Below are 24,783 nucleotides of genomic sequence, written 5' to 3'. Positions count from 1 at the left end.
CTGCATTGAAATTACTTTTATCCCCATGGTACGAGTATTTAAAAAGGGAGCGAGGCGAAATCGCTTCAAAGAGACAAATTAAATTAACACGCGAATCGAAAGGATTATTTGCTCGACTTCGCAATCAGATCGAAAGATTCGGTAAAATCTGTTGAACGCAACCGTTAAAAAATATTCTGGATAAATGGTTATGACTACTGCAATACATTACAGTGGTCGACGAAGCACGTTTCAAGAAAGAGCCGATAAAAAGCACGACAGGCTGCGCACGCCACCGTTCGTGAATCGTACTTAACTTAATACGGGAAAATCGTCACGAACATCATGAACAATAAGTACCTTACTTATGTGTGAATATTTTATAACTTTTCAACGTTTTCCAGTAACAATTACGAATTGTTCTGCTGTAATTCTTTTGAAGAGAGAATAGCTTTCGGTTTGCGTACTGAGGTGTGATGTAAAGCGCTTTTAGGTGAAAACTTGTGTAGGAAGAGCGTCGTCTCATTTGTCTGCGGTTTCACAATGTTATATATGAAGGTTTAAAAACTTTTATATATGAAAATTTCAGGAATTAAAGCTTGTGAATTTAAAAAACTTGGAAGTTTTTAAGTTGAAAGCTTGACAAGTTTTGCAGTGCAAAATTTTTAAATTTTGATATCTTCGAATTATTGAAATCAAAAATTTTACAATTTGTAAATTAAAATTTGACAAGTTGTGGAACTTCAAATTTGTAAATTTGAATGTTCGAACATGAAAGTAGCATTTAAAGATTAAAAGCTGAGAATGGACAGCTGAAAACAGGAAATTAAAAAATGATAATTAAAAGATCAGAATTGAAGACTAAGAATTGAAAAGTCAGAATTGAAAACTCAGAATTGAAAGCTGATAATTGAAAAGTGAGAAATGAAAATTGAGAATTGAACATTGAATATTGATAATTGAATATTAAGAATTGAAAATTGAAAATCCAATATTGAGAATTGAGTATTCAGAACTGAATATTGAGATTTGAATATTGAAATTTGAATATTGAGAATTGAATATTGAGATTTGAATATTGAGATTTGAATTTGGAGAATTGAATATTGAAATTTGAATATTGAGATTTGAATTTGAAGAATTGAATATTGTGAATTGAGAATTGAATTTGAAGAATTGAAAATTGAAAATTGAAAATGGGAAATTGAAAATTCAACATTCAGAATTGAATTTGGAGAGTTCAAAATTGGGGATTGAAAATTGAAAATATGAAAACTTCCGAATTCGTAAAGTTATAAAGTAGAAAACTTGACATTGTGATGTTAAGAAAATGTTAAAATCTAAAAATTGTTTAATTTAAACATTTGTAAATTACTAATAGTGGTAATTTGACAACTTGTGAATTAAAAGGTGTGCAAGATTCTAAATTTCATATTTGAATCTTTGTAAATATGAAAATGTGTTGGCTGGAAAATTTCTGAATTTAATTTAAAAACTTTCAAATAACCAAATTTTTAAGATTTTAAATTTTGCAGTCGTCAAATTTACAAATTCGTCTTGAAAAATTTGGAAGTTTTCAAATTTAGAAATTTGAGATTTGTGTAGTTCTAAATTTCTGAATTCTATTATTTTCTAATTTCATAATTTCCATTCAATTTGTAAGTGTTATAAATTTGAAAATTTGAAACCTTCGTGTATTTCTACAGTTGTACTAATTAATACTAGACATTGATATGTGTGTTAATTGTAGTCGAACGAAGTAATAAAGGGGTCAACATTTTATACATTATATTTATATAAGTCAAAATGATGAAATATATTTGCTAGGTCCAAATGACTCTTCATTCGCCATATGAAGGTTAAACTTAACCTTTAGTATACCTTCACTCTCTACGTTTCTGTTTTCCATTTCTTTTCTATTTTTCATTTCATTCCAAAAGTCAGCATCGACAGCACAGAAATAAAATATAGTACTATTACATAATAACAAATCAAACATATAAACACTATTATTTATAATAGTTTCGAGCAATTCTGGGTTGAACGTTCACCCACGATTATTTCTCAAAATTGAAATATTACCTTCAATACATAAAAATTCTAAATAATCATTCCTTTGAATGAATCATACAAAACATTTTAAATTATATCATAATTCCGTTGCTTTTCAATTTTTCATATAATAATTATTGTGTAAATATATCGATTAAATCAACCGTTTGCTACGTTTCATATTATCATTATCATTCTAGGAAGTTTGTGCATTTATGAAATATCGATACGCAATATTATCTCCAGCGAAATGAGGTGAAATGTCCATGAGAGGAACTGTTTTATAAATCCATATATTTACTGCAATATCCATAGGTCTGCTCATTACAAGATGTTATACAGCGGTAAACGTGTTAGCCAACAAACTTTTCCGTTTCATTTATTTTTCAAGCCACCGCGATCACCTCGTGTTACGTGATGGTTATGAATCTTTAAAAGAGCTGTTACGTACTTTCATTCGCTATTTATGTCACTATAAATACATTAGTTGGATTGCAAATAGAAGCGGGTAACATCGATTCCAATTTATGGCTTTAGTGCCAATCGAACTAATCAAAGAATATAATCTTTTCTAACATTACTATTAAAGACTTATCGTAGGTTTATTTAGTTTTATTTAGTTTTTAAGTGAAAATTGTATAAGTATGGGTTATGTGTGAGTGAATGCAAAATAACCATGGTTATTCGTTGTGCGTAATATTGCGAATTGTATGATATTATATTGTAATAGCGAAGGCAGCGAAAAGTTTATTTGTATCGAAGAGCGAAGTAAGAGCGAGCAAGATAGCATTAGTAAACTTCGTAGAAACAATGCCTAGCTGGCGATTTCCTTGCGTGCACAGGGGTGCTTCGGCAAACCTGGGGCCGTTCAGGCCAACGGCTAGATGAAGTACTGTATGTGTCGCCCTGAGGCTGGTATGTCCCACAGTAGGAGATGTCGAAAATCTCCGGTAATAAGGGACAGTGAACCGCCAAGCGGTTCTCCGGGACCTTTAGGCTGGTCTAGGAGGAAAGCTGCTATGGTAGATAAGGGTAGAATTCGAGGAAAGTCGGAAAGGCCCGAGCGCATCGCAAACATTGCTCGAGTGAGGCCCGAATATTCATTATAAATTTGTCTATTGAACAAGCAAGACGTATTTGGCTCGCTCTTATAAGAAATATTGTATTTGCGAATTGATTATAATTTACTGACGTGGTTATGTTCGTCAATTACGGGTAATATTTTTACGTTCTATAAGTCCTGTAACTGTCATCAGTAATTTTCATCTAAGATTTTGTACAATTTATATTCAAGTTATTTATATAAAATTATTAACTAATCCCGATTTTGCTTTCATTTATTCAATGTTAGTTTATCAATTAACAATTACTTCCTTCCGAAGGTGTAGAAACATACAGTAGTTTAAAAACGTTTTAAATCTATTTTGAATTTACTAGAAAAAAATAAAAGAGATCGTATGAAAAAAAGTATTAAGTTCAGTGGGGCGCGAGCTGCGCCCAAAAAATATAAAGCGATTAAGTGATAAGAGTCTTAACCATTTTAACCTCAAACTTTTATATTCGAAAATATGACCGCAGTACAAAATTAATTAATAATTTTATTTTTTAACTCATGTACCATTCGTACGAATGTGAATGTAAATACATTACAAATAAATATACAATTGTATATTTAAGACTACTTCATAAATACATGCTTATGTATGTTTAAAAAGACGTAGAAGATATTTTCCCACGCAAAATAATTGTTTTTCGATTTTTTTAACTATAAGGCACTTAACCAGAAAATGTAAAAAAGTTAAATGACAATAGCTAAGATAGTATTTTATTATTACAACATTATAAAAATATCATTTCTATATTTGCAACAAAAAAATTTCGTTCCAACATCTTTTTAGGATATTTCATTTTTAGTGACTGCAGTTTGTGATAAAAAAGTCTGAAAAAATTCTGTGATATGTACTACTGGGTTATTAATGTTTCGGAATTTTAAATAATTTTTTTATGTCACTAAATAGGAAAAAAAGAGCAAAGATTGAAATTTCGATTTACCTTCGTCACAACCCCATCGGTTGAGAAAGGAGAGAGAAAGAATGTGACATTTAAGAATTTGGGAAGTTGGTAAATTGGGAATTTGGGAATATGAGAATTTGGGAAGTTGGGAATTTGGGAATTTGGGAATTTGGGAATTTGGGAATCTGGGAATCTGGGAATCTGAGAATCCGGAAATCTGAGAATTTGGGAATTTGGGAATTTGGGAATCTAGAAATTTAGGAATTTAGAAATCTGGGAATTTGATACTATGGGAATTTGGAAATTTGGGAATTTGAGAATTTGGGAATTTGGGAATTTGGGAATCTGGGAATCTGGGAATCTGGGAATCTGAGAATTTGGGAAATATGAAATTTAGGAATTAAGGAATTTGGCAATTTGAAAAATTGGAAATTTGGGAATTTAGAAATTTAGGAATTTAGGAATTTAGGAATTTAGGAATTTGGAAATTTAAAAATTTAGGAATTTAGGAATTCAGGAATTCAGGAATTTAGGAATTTAGGAATTTGGAAATTTAGAAATATTGAAAGTGTATCAATTCAAAAATATAATGATTTGAGAATACAGAAATTTTTTAATTTGTAAAATTAAACCTTCGTTACTACCCCATCAGTTATGAAAGGTGGTTGAAATTTGTTGTGAGATGTTTTTTCTGAACACACTATCGACTTATATATTACAAGTTTCATTTCGTATTAAATTTCAAATAATGTTTGCTCTTAAAATGAAAACTATAATATTCTTATCAATATTGTTTCCGTACATAAAATCATTATTCCCGTAATTATAACACACGTTGAAAAGTTTGCTTATTTACTAATAACATTAACGAATACCTACAAGTTTCTATGCATAACGAATTACTTAATTTAGAATATCACGTTCTAATTACAGATAATCGTTTTTATTGTTTTATATTTAATTAGGGAAGTTAAAGAAAAAAATTTAATATCACCATTATGGAGTTTGCAGTATTCTCGTAATGTATGTTTGAATCAAAACTAATTCAGCCTTTACTTATCCGTAAACACAATTGAAAGATCCTTTTAAAAATTTTTTTATTAAATAAGCATTTGCTCTAATTTTCTTTTTAACCAGTTAAATGTGTTTGACGACTATATCCGTCGTGGATATGTGGCAGAATTTTGTGTCATGACAACTATATCCGTCATGCATAAAATTTTATTACAATTTGATATTTAAATTGTAATTTTGGCGAAAACTAAATTATATTCGTAAATTGTAATATGTTTAAAATGTTTAGAGATCAACACGAAATGAAATGAACAAATAAAAAGTGTAAATGATTTGAGATGGATTCATAAATTCTTGAGAGCTAACTCGTCATCGATAATCAGTTAACTGATTAAATAAACTTACATTAATTTTGTTAGAATACTATTACAAAGTTTTACTTCGTTAATGTTGTAATTGATATCAAGACAAATTCAACGTCTTATATTATGATTTTGAAATGATCTTAAATTCAAAAATTTAGATTAAATTCAGAGAATACGTTAATGTGTAAAATTATTTTACTTAAATTAAATTATATATTCAAAATAAGATTGAGATCGTCGAGATTGTAATCTTATTAAGCAAATGTAATTGTTGAACAAATTTAATAGCAGCGGTAATACCGGTTTACACATGATACAATTATTGTTTACGAGTGAATTGTTGATCTTCCATTATAACATATGCAATTGGATTAATTTAATAATTCATTGAATCTACGGATTCCACAGTGTATTCGTATTCCTATAAGCTTAACAATTGTGTTATTATTACAAATATGTAATTCGGCCGAGACGAGATATTCATTTAATTTTTTTCGTATTATCGCTTCGTTGCATATTTTTTATTTAATGAAAATGCATTCTGAACTTCTACAAATAAATCTGATAAGAAAAAGTGTGAATAAACAGATGTATACTATTGAACAAATTTAATTATAGGAATATGGTATAAAGCTCTGTAAATTTGCAATATTTTGAGTAGATAAAACAAAAAGTGAGAAGCATGTAAAATAAGAACACTTTTAATTATAAAATTTACTGTTCGTTCACGTGTACCAAACTATAAGAATTTTGTGTCATACCATTTTGTATATTAAATATTGCATATCAAATATGTTGCATATTTGCAACAAAAGAATTAATATTTTTTAACATTACGCACAAAATTTTAATATTTCTAATCAGTGTAATTAAGTAAAAATTACAAACGTTTCTTTTTACATCCAATAAAAATTTTAAAGAATGTCGTTAAATTTGCATTGATGTTAACAATGTACGTATCAAAAAGATACAGTGTGATATTAAACAAAAATCAAGATAAAAATAATTGATGCTATTTAAAAGCATTAAAATAATCTTGATATTTAATTGCCAAGAAAATTTTCAGAAAACTCTTTCAATTAATTTTGGTATTAAATACAGGTTGAATGCCTGTTTCAATCATTCTTTTATAGGATTACTATAAATGCAAGAAAAATTATAAATTATATAATTACAAAATATATAAATCTTGTACTGTACACACTACATGTCAATAATGCTAAGTTTTTATTTTTTTATTAGTTATACAAAGGGCAAAACATTTTCTGTCGTTTACATTATAAATAAACATATTTCAACGAAATTTTTTTGGGAAGTGACATCAAACAAAATATTTATTCACATAACTATATTTTTAAATTATTAAGAAATGGAAGGTAGACTAAGATTTACGGATGTCTAATGACCACTTATATTTAAATTAAAGCTAAATTATAAAACTATACATATAAATAATAGATGATGTGTGAACTAAGTTATATAAAGATTTCAAATATACAATGATTCATCTCGATGAAAGTTGCAGATTTTGAAAAAAGCTTCTGAATAATTGTTATAATTGCAAGAAATCTAAAATCAGCCATTTTGGCCGGTTCCGTAAATCTAGTGTTAAGGTGAAGTGGGGTAAATGCAGACTGGTTTTTGTAAAGTTGGTATTTAAACGTAAATTTTTTCAGACTGTTATGTAAATTCTTAACGCTGTCGATATCGAACGCTTTGCACAATTACTACTATTTAATTAATATTAACTAGGACCTTCATTTTCCTTGTACATTTTGATTTTGATAGCAAATTGTTTAAAATGTCAACTACTCTGTACTTTCCCCGAAAATGGGGTAAGAGCGTAACTTGAAGTTAAATACTTTGAAACTTTATTTCATGTGCAATGGGGCAAAAGCAGAATTATTAACAAATCTGCTATAAATGCCTTCTACTGCATTATGCAAGTACTCTATACTGCAAACAAATACTCTTAGCTGAAATATAAAAGGGGATATAGTGAAACAAAACAAGGAAGCAAACATACTAAATAGAGAAATTTCGCTCATATTGTAATAAAAATAGCCTGTATATGCAGGCTATTTTTATATGCAGTTGCTCCGTTTACAAACTTACCCCACTTTGTTTTAAATAAAAATAATACAATAACGTTTGAAAAAGGTATATTCTTTATCAATTAACTGTGAGATATACAATAAAAGGTGACTGTACTATTGCTGATAGAGTTCTAATGAACACATCTTTTATGAGATATAAGAATTTTTGATAACGAAATACACATATTTAGGGAAGATATAGAGGTCGTTCTAGAGTCTTGTACTCCGAACAAGGCTTGATGGTTTCCCGATTCGTTCACGTTTCATTAATCTAGAAGATAAAGTTGGACCATTTTTTAAATCTACGTTAGTGTCGCTTCAGTTGAGCGTACGGAAATTTAATTACAATAATTCTTAAAGAAATGACAGATAATGAAAGAAAAACATTTGGAAGTTTCCATGAAAAATGTGTTTATTTTGGGGCTGAAGGAACAACATTACAGCTTTGAAATTTATATAAATCTAACATTCATCATTTTCATATAAAATAGCACATGGAAGAATTATTATTAACCTATATGTGTATGAAATCTATATTATTAACAATAATATGGTATAATAATATAGCATATACAGTAATAGCATAATATACTGTTCTAACAATAATACATATATTGTATAGTATATATTAGCGTGTATCTATATTATTAGCCAAGACATAATTTGGAAAATCTAATTTAAAAAAAAACGCATTCAATGATTTATATCCATTTAATTTATTCATAAACCAAAAATTGCAAAACCAGTCATATGTTATCTAGTCATAAACTACAGTATTTATATCTAAAAAAAATATGTGAATAATATAAAATGACAACTTTTTGTTTATCCCTTTGCTTTTGAGAAAAATAGGTTTGAAAATTCATTAGAATCCTTGTGAAATGTTTGCTTACAGAAGTTGTAATATTACTTAGTCTTTCGTTAACATATCGTCAAAATGAATGAAAACAATTTTATAGAAACTACTGAAATACATTATTAATTACTATCTCTCTAAAATTATTAATTTTCATAATCACAAGTTTTCATGTTTATATAAATAATGAGATGCCCTTTCTATCGCGTTTATTCTTATAATTAATATAATTGTATATTACAATTAATATAACGCAATAGAGCAGTATACGTAACGTATAGTGTATGTAATGTAAAATTTACATTACACACAAGTCTAATTTAGAGTTCTTTGACAATGAACCGCGAACACGAGAATAATTTGAATTTAACTTTATATCTGACATTGTTTTCATTTTCTATAAATTTGATACTATTCCTTTAAATGTTATTCTTTCAATACAAGAAACACTTTCGTTTAAAAACTATATACATATATCCCCAACATTAGTCGAAACACTTGTATATCTACGTTTCATAGATCTGGGTCACGATTGACACAAGTTCCGCTGTTCAAGGGTTACACCATTTTCTAAATTTTTCTATGTTTCTGCTTTTTGCCATATCCTTTTTTAATATGCATTAATCTTTAATATGTCAAGGAACTATAACTACAACATTAAAAAACTACTGTAGCTAGACATAACTTTGTCAGAATAATACATAGAATATTGCATGTTTTTACTAGATAACTGTTTCAAATGTTATATAACTTGAATTATAATTTCATTTCTGAAACAAGGTAATAATTTAAAAAGTTTGTATTACTGTAAATTATTATAAACTTAATTTTACTTTTATCAGAACAAAACCAGCTGTTGAATTATGTATTTAAAATATAATAAAATATAATTACATACATCGTATACCATTTCATCACGATGTAACAAACTCACACATTAGATATATTTCAACGTGTAACCATTTTATAATTCACGAAAAAGTTGTATAAAAATATGTATCAATACTATTAATGTTAAGTATGTAACATATAATGAAATGTATTATATGTTACGTAACTATAACAGAGTAACAATACTTTTTCACAGAAAATAATGAAAAAGATCTTTTTAATTATACTGATCCAATAGATAAACTATACAATTTATTATAAGTAAAAAAAGTAGAAAATTAGTCATTGTGAAAACTGATATATAAAAAAGAAATTTCTATATTTATTATACAGTATATACATAATAATGTATACATTTATTATGTTCATTACACATAAGAGAATGTCTTCTTGAAAACCAAAATGGCGAAATCGCAAGTGAGGTAGTAATACTCGTTTAATGCAAATAACTAATTATGAGAACAATAAAATGTAAAATATATCATGGTTTCATAAATAAGAGAACAAGAAGTTTATTATGATATTAACATTTGTAAAGTAACTAGTCTATAAATTGTGGCACCTATTCACCATAAGAAAAATAAGTTCAACCACAAAGGACAATACTGTCTTTTATGGATATATTATTATTAGTTAACATTAATAATTTTCATGTAAAATAGCACACGTAACAATTATTATTAACCTATATGTGTATGATATCTATATTATTATCAATATGGTATAATAACATAACATGTACAATAATAGTGTAGTATAGTACAATACTGTCTTTTATGAATATATTATATTGCAATTTCTTGATGATATGTGAATTGTAGTTTTACATGGCTTCTCTAATTTGCTTTTTACATAGGTTTTACTAATACTATTTAACAAGCGTAATTATTAATTTATCTTTTATATACTTTATTCGAAACTAATAGTAATTTTTTTATTAACGACAAGTTTGAAGGCATTGACTGTGTTATGTACACATTAACCGGTAAATAGTAACAATTACTAAATTTCTACGCATAAATAGTAACAGTGTTTATAAATGTCTTCAGAAAATTTGTAATAAAACCATTTATATACTATGATGAAATAAACAATTATTATTTTCGAATATTATTGTCATTTTGTGTTATTTTATTTTGAGACTTTTCAAATACAATCAATCTCGATATAAATTAATAAATTAATTTTCTCAATTTTTTCGTTGAAAAAGTTTAAGGTAAATTCCGGTGAAAAAATCATAAATTTTCTTTAAAATACAAGTACTCCATCTGTATAGTATAAATTTTAAAATATACTAAATGACATGCAAAAATATGTTATATAAAATATTCCGATTGTATAAGAATAATACTTGAATAGTTATTTAATACTTGAAAAACGCATTATGTGAAGAACTGATGAGACAAGCAGTATTTATAAACCAGTATAATTATAACCGGTTGAGCTAACGAATGTTTCGTGACGGCATGTTTTATAAATTTAAAAATTTACTAAACAATACACAAAAATGTATTGCATAAACTAATCCGAATTTACAAGAACAATATCTGAATAATTCTTTAAAACTTAAAGTCTAATGCATTATCTGAGCAACTAGCGACCAGCATTATTTAAACTGCTATAACATTAGTTTCTATGTTTGTTTGTTCGAACTACTATAATGTTTGGTTGAGCTAATGAATGTTTCGAGCTATATCGTACGAAGTGACCATGACAGGATAGTACAAGCACAATTTTCTCCATCCACGAAGGCCCGACTAATCGATATTTATCGATTATACTTTGGAAGTTCAGCCTTAGAACGCACGATCGAGAATCCTTTTACATTCCCCTGCCATTCATTCCTTACATACGCGCATAGTAACATTGAATTTATTCTATAAATAAAACGAACTTGTGTAATTTTGTTGTGATAAAAATACGTATATGGAAATGGTAGTATACCTGCGTATTTCGAGTGAAAGAAAAGAAAATGTACAATAAACTTTTCTTATAAATGGTTCACTTTAGAAGTACCCTACGTCCATTTATTTTTAAGTTCAGATACTTAAGACTTTGTGTTTGAATGAAAATATATACATATGTATTAAGTGAATAATATGTGTATTTTTAACAAGAATAAGTTTAAGTCATTTTCAAAATTAACAAGATTTGCCATAAAATTTGAAACAGCCCATTCGATATAATATAAAATACTTCGAGTTGTAAAAACAATACTAAATTTATTTTGTACTGCGTTACTAATCTTGAAAAATTTCGTTCATGAAATTTAAAAAATCTATCTATGAACTATTATACGTAACAATTTACTGCTCATGTACGTTTTGTGTGTAAGGGTGGATTTGAAGAAGTCATAGTGCTTGGAGTATGTCGAATTGATACTAAATAATTATTATATCAACTATAAAATCCGCAACTTCAAAATTTGGGAATTTGGGAATTTGGAGGCTTGGGAATTTTGGGATTAGGGAAATAGGGAATTAGGGAATTTGGGAATTTGGAGGCTTGGGAATTTCAGAATTAGGAAAGTAGGGAATTAGGGAATTTGGGAATTTGGGAATTTGACGGCTTGGGAATTTGGGGATTGGGGAAGTAGGGAATTAGAAAATTTGGGAATTTGGGAATTTGAGAGTTTGGGAATTTGGAAATTTGGGGATGTGAGTAACTAGGGATTTAGGAATTTGGGAATTTGGGAATTTGGAGGCTTGGGAATATGGGGATTAGGGAAGTAGGGAATTAGAGAATTTGGGAACTTGGAAATTTGAGGATTGGGGAAGTAGGGAATTAGAGAATTTGAGAATTTGGGAATTTGAAGACTTAGGAATTTGGGAATTAGGGAAGTAAGGAATCAGAGAATTTGGGAATTAGGGAATTTGGGGATGTGGATAACTAGGAATGTAGGAATTTGGGAATTTGGGGATTATGGAAAATTTTATGGTAAAATTTGTTACAGTTTTATTTAGTTGTCTAAATTATAGTCAAAATTAATACTTTGCAAAGGGAAATCTTATTCAGAATCACGGCACGTACCCTCCACTTCAGGGACCTACACTAATTGTGAGACACCCTGTATTACTTACCATAGTATTACTTACTGTAATAAGTAGTTACTTTAACCTAATTATTCAATGAATTTATTGTTTATGAAATACTAAATAAGAAATTATTTCATGTCATAACCAAAAAATGGAATAACTCAAAAAAAATTATTTCCATATTCAAATGAACTATTTGAACTATTTTTATATAGTGCTTGGAGTATATCGAATTAATACTAAATAATTATTATATCAACTATAAAATCCGCAACTTCTGACATTATCACTGAGAGACTTAAGTCATTTTCAAAGTCAATTTTTCAACTCTCAAAATTATCGTGTCATACAATAACCGTATACATATGTATGAACATGTTCGCGTTGGATATGTGCAATGTGTAAGTGATGGGACGCCACTGTGCAGCAGTTATGTATGTACATTGTGTCTCTTTTGTTTTCGTTTTTCCGTTATTATGAATTCTATGTATCTTACATAATAAAATTATTTCTAAATCGAATCCACGAGTAAAATGTTCTCTAACCAAGATTCAATAAACCAGCAAAAATAATTGCAAAAATTGATATGTCCAAAATCACTGTACATTCCGAATACATAACCTCAAATTCTCTTCAATTCAAATCAATTCATGACTTAACATGAAGTCACACATGTTACTACAATCAAAACAAACAACTAATAAATGCACCTATGCCCCTTTAGGGCAAACAGCTCAAATGTATGATAAAACAAACATTTCTTGCATTTCATTTTTAACGTAATATGATGTTACATTTTTTACCTTTTTCTGCGAAAAAGATGCAGAAGGTATGTTTCCAGTTGCTTGCGTTAAAATAAACGATGTTCTAAGAAAGATGTGGATTCATTTTAATCCTGCATCTTCTGCTGGAATAAAAATGAACATTTTTTCACTGACGGATTATTCAACGTTCATGTATACGTAATTCGTTCAAAATGGATGCACGCGCGTAGTAATTAAATTTACTGGAACAGTAAGATGTATAATTCTATGTTTCGCATGAAAGATTCATTTATGGTATCGTTTTAAACAATAAATAATTCTATATTTCATGAAGATTCATTTATCGTATCGTGTTACACAATGTTCTTAGTAGTATTTATTCTATAATAGGGGTGTTTGGAGAATGTAGGTAAATCGACAACTTTCATGATTGTTGGTTTTCATGGATTTTATTGTGTTCTTTTGGAGAACTATGTGATTAGGATTCAAGATTTGAAGATTTTGAGATTTCAGGGTTTAGAGAGAAAATGATTTTGAGGAATTTCAGAATTTGGGAATTAGGAAAATTATGAAATTGAGAATTTAAAAATTCAGGAATTTGGGAATTTGGGAATGTAAGAATCTAGGAATCTAGGCATCTGAGAATCTGAGAATCTGGGAATTTGGGAATTTGGGAATGTGGATAATTGGGATCTAGAAATTTGGGAATTTGGGAATTTGAAGGCTTGGGTATTTGAAGATTAGGGAAGTAGGGAATTAGGGAATTTGGGGATGTGGGTAACTAGGGATCTGGGAATTTGGGAATTTAGGAATTTTGGGGTTAGGGAAGTAGGGAATTAGGGAATTTGAGAATTTGAGAATTCGGACGCTTGGGAATTTGGGGATGTGGGTAACTAGGGATCTGAGAATCTGGGAATTTGGGAATTTGAGGATGTGGGTAACTAGGGATCTGAGAATTTGGGAATTTGGGAATTTGGAGGCTTGGGAATTTGGAGATTAGGAAAGTAGGGAATTAAAGAATTTGGGAATTTGAGAATTTGGAAATCTGGAATGGTAATTATGCAATTTAGCAAATGGAAGTATCACGGTCCTAGATAACACAACTTTCATAATTGTAACAGTATTGCATAGTAAAATAAGTCTCGTATAAGACTTCAAATGCTTAACAAAAAAAAAGATGCATCAAATCAAACCACCAATAAACAACCAATATCCAACATAAAAATAAATTTTCTCAAAAACAAAACTAATTATAAAAAAGCTTTATTGCACATATCGATCATATCTTTTTCTATCAAATCTCATTTTTTCCGCGATTACATCATCAGTTACACCCCGTACATTCCACGTTTCACCGATCCCCAAAGAAATATTCAATCACATGTCTATACCAGATTCGTCTGAAATGAATAAAAGAATATCCAGGGTATTCATTTGTACACCGATGTTCCTTCTATCTGTTTCCAAGTCTGTGGTGACCCGAGTATCGCCTAGTCGAGCGGAATAAATGGTTCTGGAGTCCGTTTTCATCTAGGGGAATGGGAATTGGCAGTACCGACGGCCAGAATTTTTCATCTAGCGTTGAAAATCGTAGCTCCCTGGTCGATTTTCGAATTTGAATAAATCCTGGTGTTTCAGTCGTCCCAAGACGCGTTTTCCTTTCCACGAGGTCATCGGTGAATTTACATTTTGTTTAACAAAGCGCGATCGTTGGAATATATAATTTTTTCGATAATCGATCGCCCCTCGCACGCACGTGAAGCGGCATTGTACGTGACGAGGCTTCTAGTAATAACGGGTAGCCTTTGTAAATCTTACATTGTTCGAAACAATACTCTTAATTTGTTTAAAATGTGTTCTGTTCTGTGAACTGAGACGGTTTCGGTTAAAATTACTGTGCAATATATTTATGGACGTTCTTGTATCTATTAGTCACGAATACATATAGTCGCATATATTTAAATTAAAACTAAATTATTAAAAGATGAGTGGCACTTGTAAATTTTATATTGTTTGTAACAGTACTTCAACTTTGTTTAAAATGTGTTATTTTGTGAATTGAAACATTCAATTAATACGAGTGTTTATCGTCAGATTTACGGACGTTTAATGGCCAATTATATTCCAATTAAAGCTAACTGATAAAACTGTTAAAATAGGGGTGATCTTTGTAAATTTGATGTTCTTCAAAACAATACTATTTTGTATAATATTACGGATGTTTAATAATCACTTATATTTAAATTGAAGCTAAACTATAGGAAAAGGGGTAGCTTTTATAAATCTTATATTATTTATAACAATACTCTAAATTTGTGTAAAATTTGCTGTTTTGTGAACTGAGACAGTTTAGATTAAAATTTATGTTTATCTCTAGGTTTATGGATGTTTAATAATTACTTATATTTAAATTGAAACTAAACTATAAAAATAGGGGTAGTTTTTAAAAATATTATAGTATTTAGAACAGTATTCTAAAACTATGTAAAATGTATCGTTTCATGAATTGAAGCATTCAACTGAAATAAGTGTATATCACAAAATTCCCAAATTCCTAAATTTCCAAATTTCCAAATTTCCAAATTCTTAAATTCTTGAATTTTGAAATGTCCAATTTCACAATTTTCCTAATTACCAAATTCTCAAATTTCACAAAATAGGGATGGCTTTTGCAAACCTTATATTGTTTGAAATATTACTCTAAATTTGTCCTTTGGACAAATATGTCCTTTGTGAACTGAAACATTTCATTAAAATTAATATTTAACATTAAATTTACGCACATTTAATTGTTACTTATATTTAAATTGCAACTAAACCATAAAAATACATAAAACTAGTTTATACAATGATTCTTTATCTCCATAAAGATTAACATAAACCTTGAAAATTTCTTGGCAGTTTTCGTAATTTGAAATAAAAGAACATCTGTCATTTTGACTGGAAAATATAGTGTTAATAATCATTAATAAAAATGAAAGAGTTTGAATTTTCTATACTTCTACATTTTTAAATATTTATGTCAACAAAAGCCTAAATTTGTAAACATCTATGTTACTGAATTGCTAAATCTAATAATTTAAAAGTTTGAAGTACAGAAAATTTCAAAATTAAAAATTTCTCTGTTCATAATTTTTCAATATTCAACATTTCTAATTTTTAACGTTTAGTTTGGAATATAGTATGTAATTTATGTAATTTAGATAGGCTATTTTTACCAAGATATTCTACACGCGAAAACAAAAGAAGTTGTTAATATATTGATAATATATTATTATTTTGACTGCCACGTCACCCACACATGGATGACGCCTAATCTTCCACACGAATGTGTCATCTATATAGTGGAATGTGTCCACTAACGTAATTGGAAATGTTCGTATTAACTATTTGAAACTATGAATAATAAATATAATTAAATATTGTGAGAATATTTGGTAAGATTTGTTAAAAACAAAAATACTATCTCATATAATTTTCAACTGCTTCTTTATGGTAGTCAACGTGTTAAAGATGTTTATAATAATTAACTTACAGTTTTATACAAATATTTCATTAAAAAATATGTAATGCAAGCATAGAATGATTTCGAACTCCTTTGTTTTTCAATGTCACATGCAGGTAACAGTTTTGTATGTAAAACTTCACCTTCACATTCTATAAATAAAAATGTTAAAATAATATAATATAAACTTGCCTCTTAAATGTTTTATCAAACGATTATGAGGAAGAGAAATCACAATTTTCTCCTTCAATTCTACATTCGAATAACTTTCAACTTTCATATTTGTTTCAGAATTTTAATAATTTGTTAAAAATTTTTAATAACATAGTCAGGGGTCCATATTCATATAAACAGTTTTTCTTTTACTTTTATTTATAAAATATATTACTAAAGTTATGCAGACAAAACTGGGACCCCCTGTATGCGATATTAAACAAAGTAGTTCGTTGACAATTCATATTTTTATTGTAACTTTTTTATAAAGTGTTTAAAACCGTATGTTGACATAATTTTCGTTTCACATTTTTTGGATGGAATATATTAATAAAGTTTGCCGATAAAAACTGGGACACCCAGTAATTTATTGTAATATTATATGTGTCTCAAAGGACTTGCGTAGATAAGTTAAGAATAACAAATTCGTAATAAATTAATAATACAGTAAATGAATCAGTTTTAATCTCTATGTTATGACGTGGCATTTATTACTACTTGATGAGATTTGTTACAGTTTTATGGTAGGGATCTAAGAATCTGGGAATTTGAAAATTTGGCGATTTGGGGATTTGGGGATTTGGGAATTTGGGAATTTGGGGAAGTGGGTAACTAGGGATCTAGGAATTTGGGAATTTGGGAATTTGGGAATTTGGGAATTCGGGGATTAGGGAAGTAGGGAATTAGAAAATTTGAGAATTTGGGAATTTGGAGGCTTGGGATTTGGGGATTAGGGAAGTAGGGAATTAGAGAATTCGGGAATTTGGGGATGTGAGTAACTAGGCATCTAAGAATTTGGGAATTTGGGAATTTGGAGGCTTAGGAATATGGGGATTAGAGTAAAATTTTATGGTATAATTTTACAGTCAAAATAATTGCTTGTTATAGTAAGTAATATTACTACAGTATTACTTATTATAAACTTATTACTTTGCAAAGGGAATTCTTATTCAGAATCACGTCAGCTATCCCCCATTTCAGGGACCTACACTAATTATGAGACATCCTGTACATTACTTACTATAGTATTACTTACTATAGATATTATTTACTATAGGTATTACTTACTACAGTAAGTAATTACTTTAACCTAGTTATTCTCTGAATTTATTGTTTAAGAAATACTAAATAAGAAATTATTCCACTTCATAACCAAATAATGGAATAACTGAGAAAAGAATTATTTCCATATTCAAATGAACTATTTCATGTTCTACTAAGAAAAGCTATAAGGTAAACCAGTTGTTTTAATTGAAAATCTTCTAATTATAAAATATATTATAGAAAGAGAAAAAAGATATAATAAAGTAACATGATATAAAATTTCCTAATAAAGTTAATAATAAATGTCCTACAATTATATTTATTGCTAAACGAATGTATTTTATTAATATTCTGTGTACCAATAATTATCACATAATATTATACTACTACTACAATACTAGTTAAATTTTAAACAATTCAATACAAACAAAATGTGGAACCTTTAATAAATTTTAAGAAACACAATGTATTAAAATTCCAATAAATAAATACATTTGTCAAATTTTACAACAGAAATAAAATAAATCAAACAGAATGAACCATTACGACGATAAATCTTTCAGAAAACAACTTCTAACACTGAAGTTACAGAATCTTTACTGAAGCTGAATATACCAATAATTAGTGCAGTTCCAAAACTAGCACCTCTATGTAAAAGAAAAGTAAAATAAAAACGGAAAAGTACCCGAACAATGCAGCAAGATTAACAGTTAAGCTTCGCATTATAAGCTCCACGTAACATACAAAACTTATCTGCTGGTAAATTTTCATAATTCCAACTCGGAGAAAAAACTCGCTATGAATGCAGTTACAATAGGAAAATAAGTACTATAAGAAAAAGTTGATTCCAATATTTCATTTTTAGAGTTACATCGTTTTAACCTGATTTCTGTTTTATTTCACAAACTGGTACTTATTAATATTTATTAAAATATTTGTTATTCAATATTCATTAATATGAATTAATCGTACTAACCTAAAATTGAAATTTATTAAAAGGTAAATTGTTTGCAATTCACAATAGGATAAATTACTGCGAACTGTAAACAATTCAATTTCTGAATTGTAAACAGTTTGACTTTCAATAATTTGCTACTTTGTGTAAGTACAATTGTAAACAATTTAGAATTGTTTACAATTTAACTAATATATATCAATTGTTTGAACAATTTAGAATTGTTTACCTTAGTGCAATCAAAAGAACTTTTTGAAATCCAGTTGTGTATGAACTAACACTATTATCGTGATTCAATTTCTATTTTGATGAGTAAAAATTATGCACTCAAAATTGTACTATTTGATATAAGAATATTACATTTTATATTACAATATAATATAACATAACATAATGTAATATAATTTAACATTTTATATAATAAATAATGTAATATCAGAGTACATACAATGATATAATATAACATTTATATGTTGTGTATATGTAGTAGATTGGAATATTAAAATAATTTAATTGTTTCTTATTAAACAATTAAAGTATTTGTGTGCAATTACTGTAATTATTGTCGAAACAGCTGATACACGGAATAAAAAATTTGAAGAAAATTTCTTTCAATGACAGCCAATGGTGAAAAATTGCCAAGAAAATATTTACTCTTTCTTTTTGTACACTATATAGCACAGTAAGGAACCCAATAGTTGGCGCTGATCCGATTATTGGCACTTTCTTTTATTCTTATAAATTGTAGCTACCTATTTTCCTGTTTTTTGCTTGTTATTTATAAGAGAATGTCAATAACTTAATATAACAAGCACACCAGTAAATAAAATGTATGTCAATAACTAAAACATATATCAATTATTAATGTCATTACCAACAATTAAATATTCGTTCACTTTTATGCAAAATCTGTTTCACAGAAAATAATTTGAAAATGGTCCTAAAATATAATACGTGTGAAAAAGGAAAAGCTTCATATTGTATAATATTGTATAATAATACACTAAAGCACACGTCAATTATTAACGTCATTGCACACTAATTAAATATTCGTTCACTTTTATCCAAAATCTGTTTCACAGAAAATAATTTGAAAATGGTCCTGAAAAACGACATGAAAGAAAAAGAAAAAGCTTCATATTGTATAGTATATGTACAATTTTATAGACATCGTAAGACACATTTTAAAACCGTGTATTATGAAGCACAAATTTGTTTAGAGTGCCAATAATTGGATACTGTATCCTATTTACACCACCCTTTATTGCATTTTGTCGTGCACATGCTGCATAAAATAATATACTATGAAATTTTCATATTATGCCGTGTATAAATAAAGTACACAGATACCATCATTAGTGATAGCAATTTTTAGATAACATTTCACACCCTCTTGCATATTCGAATTATTATACAACGCGATAATAATTTGTTTACTTTCTTTCACAATGTTGCAAATTTGTAATGTTATAGAGCATTGTAGCAATTTTTGTTTCGGTTTTACACAGTGTTGAAAATTTACAATATTATTCATGGCAGCCTTTTTTTTAGTGCTGCAAATTTTATTACATGACAGGGTTGCAATTTTTGTTTTATTTTTGTAGAATGTCGCACATTTATAGCATTATTCATCATAACAGTGATTTCTTTATTTACTTCTGCACAGTGTTGCAAAATTATAGTATTATATAACGTCATAGCAATTTCTCGTTTTACTTTTGCAGAATGTTGCAAATTTAAAATATTTCACAGAGGTATAGCAATTTTTTGCTTTACTTACACACAGTGTTGCAAATTTATTATGCTATACGATATGATAGCAATTTTTGTTTTATTTTCACATCTTGTTGCAATGAAATAATTTTATATAATGTGATAGTAATTTCCAGTTTTACTTTTGCAGAATGTTGCAAATTTATAGAATTATTCAACACAACAGTGATTTGTTTATTCACTTCTGCACAGTGTTGCAAACTTATGATACTGCAATAATAATTTTTCATTTTACTTTTACACATTGTTGCAAATGTATTATACAACGTAAATTTATGATATTATACATGCATGATAGCAGTTTTTCGTTTTACTGTAACACAGTGTTGCATTTCTAATATTACACAGCGTGATAGCAATATTTTATTTTATTTTCCCACAGTGTTACGAATGCAACAATATTATAGTGTGTTTCATATTAATTCCGTCAAATGGTATTCTATGATTACAAATAAGGTAAAAATGTTATATAAATATAAGACCGTTTTATTACAAGGCTATAATAAAAATACCAAATTATAAATGACTAGATTCTTGCTCAATCCTTATAACCCATACTTACCTTGTAAATATAAAATATACATCATTAATGAATTGAATCTATTATCTGAAATTCATTCTGATTTTTTTCATTCAAGTATTTAAAAAGCAACGTGGGACCAAACAATAAATCATTTAAATATTATAACCACATAATATAACCTTACGTTTATATAAAATCTTTTCTCATTCCCAATCTGACATCATCTCAAAGGGTGAACACAACCCCTATAATTTTTCATCAAATAAATTTCCAAATTCCCAGAACGTTAACTTAAAAAAGCAGTAATGAATAAACCAAGCTCCGTTTTCTTCATTTGGCCATACGAAAACTAATAAACCGCCTCTCGGCAGATAATAGAAACTTCAAAGCAGCTGAAGCAAGAATCGCTTATTTCAACGAGTTCTGTTTAATTTTGCCCTAGTCCTCTTCGTTAAATCGTATCTTACAGGACACCGAACACACCGTACGAACTTTCCCGCCGTAATTAAAGAACTTCTCGAACGCGTTCGATCCGGATAAAAGCAAAGTGTATGCGTCGGAAGTAATTAACATCGAGACGCCTCGAATAAAATCGTAACGCGATATCACCGAGCGGATGAAAAGAAGAAGCGGGGTAGGCAACAAGTAACGAATAACTCACCTTGCGTACCCTTCGAGCGAAGGACTGCGCCTAAGTAGGCCACGTAAATCCCCGGAACTTCAATTCTCGGTGTTCCACTTCGTCATGTCTAACCGAGTTCTTAGTTCCATCTTCCGGCGCTTCGAAGTTGTGCGATCGGTGCACCGTTATCGCGTCGGGTTTCGATACGGTCGCCAAAGCATCGAGAAATTCGACAAATATCACCAGTCAAATATACACGTCTTCCCCTTTGATCCCGTTTCACTCTGTTCGCTGGAGGATAATCCTAAAGGCACCTCAACGTTCAGAGGATAAAAAAAGCGTTACCAGGTTGATCGCATCCTCTACGCGTCCCGGCGATCTTACCGATCGCGATCAGTGTCCACTGGCTTCCGTTGTCACCCGCGCACCACATAACTCGGGTCAGGATTGTGTCCGGGGCTGAAGAACGGTGGGAAAAAAAAGAGGGACAGGAATCGATGACGATGACGTCGGGTATCGTCCGTTCAAGAGTATCTAGAAAGACATGTCGGTCCTTGCTCGGCGGAAGGACTCGGGTGCGGAAGCGCGCGACTTCCGGCTGTTGTCGCGTTTCAAACTGTGGCCCGAATGTGGTCTCGACGTCGGTGGTCGGCCAACGAACACGCGGCGAGAATTCAAGTGAGCGCCGTGAGCGTCGCGATGCCGTGCAGCGTCGCCAACCTCGTTCCAGGAGACGCTTGCGCACCAGTGTCCGGCGCCCTTCGACGTCCGCGTACCAGGGATGAATCGTTTCTACGTCGCGTTGTTATCAATTCACCTAGTTTTCTTCATAATCGCCGGGAACCCGGGGCGTCGATTCGCCCTGTGAATTAACAATGAGCTACTCGATCGTGCTGACGGGCACGTGAACATTGTAGCCGACTGATTTTTAGACGCTCGTCATACTTCGCCGTCGAGATACCGCGTTCCTTCGCAATTCCTTACATCGCTATTTTTTTATTTGCTACGATGGTCGTTGTCTTTCTACGATTTGATTATTGCATGTGAAATTACCGAGTTTGGAAATAGGAAGTTGGATGGATTTGATGACGTTGAAGTATCGTGAAGCATGGTATATCAGTTTGAAGCTTAAAGTACAGTTGAGAAGTCTATATTCTTCGATGATATCGTCTAATTCATTTTTATAATTTAAACAGAATTTCAAGTTTTATTTGCCTTTTTATTTTTGGTATTTCAAGATTAATTTTATATTTTGATTTAATTATTATTAGTTATTGAAGTTTGATAATTAATCTATATGTTAATAATATATTTATAAATTTTCCTCAGCTAAGTTTTTTTGTGAAAGTTGGAATTCTTTAATTTAATTTTAATAATAACCACATTTATCTATAGCAATTTTAATAATGTATATGTTTCTATTCATCAGAGATATTCTATTGAAAATAACCTGTTCATTTCCAATAGAGTATCTTTGACGAATAGAAACTTATTACTAAACTCTGAATATAGCTATTGAAATTATTTCAGCTAATAGTAGACCGATTTCTAGTATAAATAATTTAAATTTATATATTGTTCTATTTAATAGAATTATAGCATCAATTATAGCTTTAGAAGAATTACCTTTAAAAAAGTTGTAGTTCATTCATAAATCATGTACCTTGTTTAATTGTAACAGAATTTTTAAACATAATCCATTTAGGTACAAGTTAATGAAGAAAACGCCTGTTTCACAATGATTTATATCTGATATAGTACCGTAAATCATCTTCACTTTCTCTCAAATAACTCACACTACATTCCTCTCTAATTCTTAAGTTTTCCAAGAAAGTTTAAAATTACTTTCTTGCGTTATAATTCAAAATGTGCTGTGCGTGTCTGGTAAGTTGTCATGCGAACTAATAGTAGCCACATTGCTTCCGACATCTCAACTTATTAAACGCGCAGAGTATCTCCTGCAAATGCTTTTTCTCTACTATACACATATAATAAATGCTATGTTAAATGCAGTTAATTACAGTTTTATAAGCAGATGTTATACGAAGTTATCTCTACTTTAACGCACTTAACGCGTTCACCACCTTAGTGAAGATTAACGTTTATGGTTAAATACTGTAATACAGATTATTATTAAGAATAGGGGTACTTAAAATTCTAATTTCATCTTTTAGTCCGTATATATCATTGTCCCAAGATTAAGAGCCCTCAAATATTTCTAGTGTTTGCTTTTTCTATAAATAATTGATTTAACTGAATATGTAATGCCACATATGACACATATGTCACATGGTGTCATATGGTCACATATGTTACATATGATATAAGAACAAGAGTACTTAAGCTTCTAATTTCATCTTTGGATCCCTATACAACATTGTCCGAAAATAAAGAGCTCTCAAATATTTCTAGCTTTTCTATAAATATTTAATCTAGCTGAATATGTAATTCCTGTAACATATGTCACATATGACATAAGAACAAAGATATTTAATCTTGCAATTTCATCTTCTCATTCGTTAGTACACATTATTGCCTCGAAGATAAGAGTTCTCAAATGTTCCTCGTTTGCTATTTCTGTTAATAATTAGTTTAACCAAATTTGTAGTGCATATCTCATATGTCACATATGATATAAGAACGAGAGTACTTAATCTTCTAATTTCATCTTTTAATCCGTATATATCATTATCTCAAGATAAAAAGCCCTCATATATAATATTTCTAGCTTTTCTATAATTAATATAACTGAATATGTAATGCCGGTCACATATGTCACATATGACGTAAGAGCAATGGTACATAATCTTGCAATTTCATCTTTTCATTCGTTAGTATACATTATTATCTCGAAAATAAGAGTTTTCATATGTTTTTCTCGTTTCCTATTTCTGTAAATAATTAATTTAACTAAATTTGAAGCGCATATCTCGTATGTCACATATGATACAAGAGTACTTAATCTTCCACTTTCATCTTTTAATTCGTTAGTGTATATCATTGTCTCAAGATTAACTCTCATATGTTCCTTCCGTTACATAATTAATTTAACTGAATTTGTAGTGCATATCACCATAGCGGCC

At 29.3% G+C, this 24,783-nt stretch overlaps 1 protein-coding gene across 1 annotated transcript in view; it reads right to left on the bottom strand.

Annotated features, from left to right (window-relative positions):
* mAChR-B (muscarinic acetylcholine receptor) overlaps nt 1-22,348 on the bottom strand; it is a 129,732-nt gene extending 107,384 nt beyond the window's left edge. Inside the window, exon 1 of the mRNA XM_012280610.2 lies at nt 21,740-22,348. The gene's annotated coding sequence lies outside the window, so the exon portion shown is untranslated. The remainder of the gene's footprint in view (nt 1-21,739) is intronic.
* Nucleotides 22,349-24,783: the final 2,435 nt, after the last annotated feature.

Source organism: Megachile rotundata, chromosome 14 (genome assembly GCF_050947335.1).
Source record: "Megachile rotundata isolate GNS110a chromosome 14, iyMegRotu1, whole genome shotgun sequence".
In the NCBI taxonomy this organism is placed as follows: Eukaryota; Metazoa; Arthropoda; class Insecta; order Hymenoptera; family Megachilidae; genus Megachile; species Megachile rotundata.
This window is presented reverse-complemented; position numbering and strand designations above follow the sequence as displayed.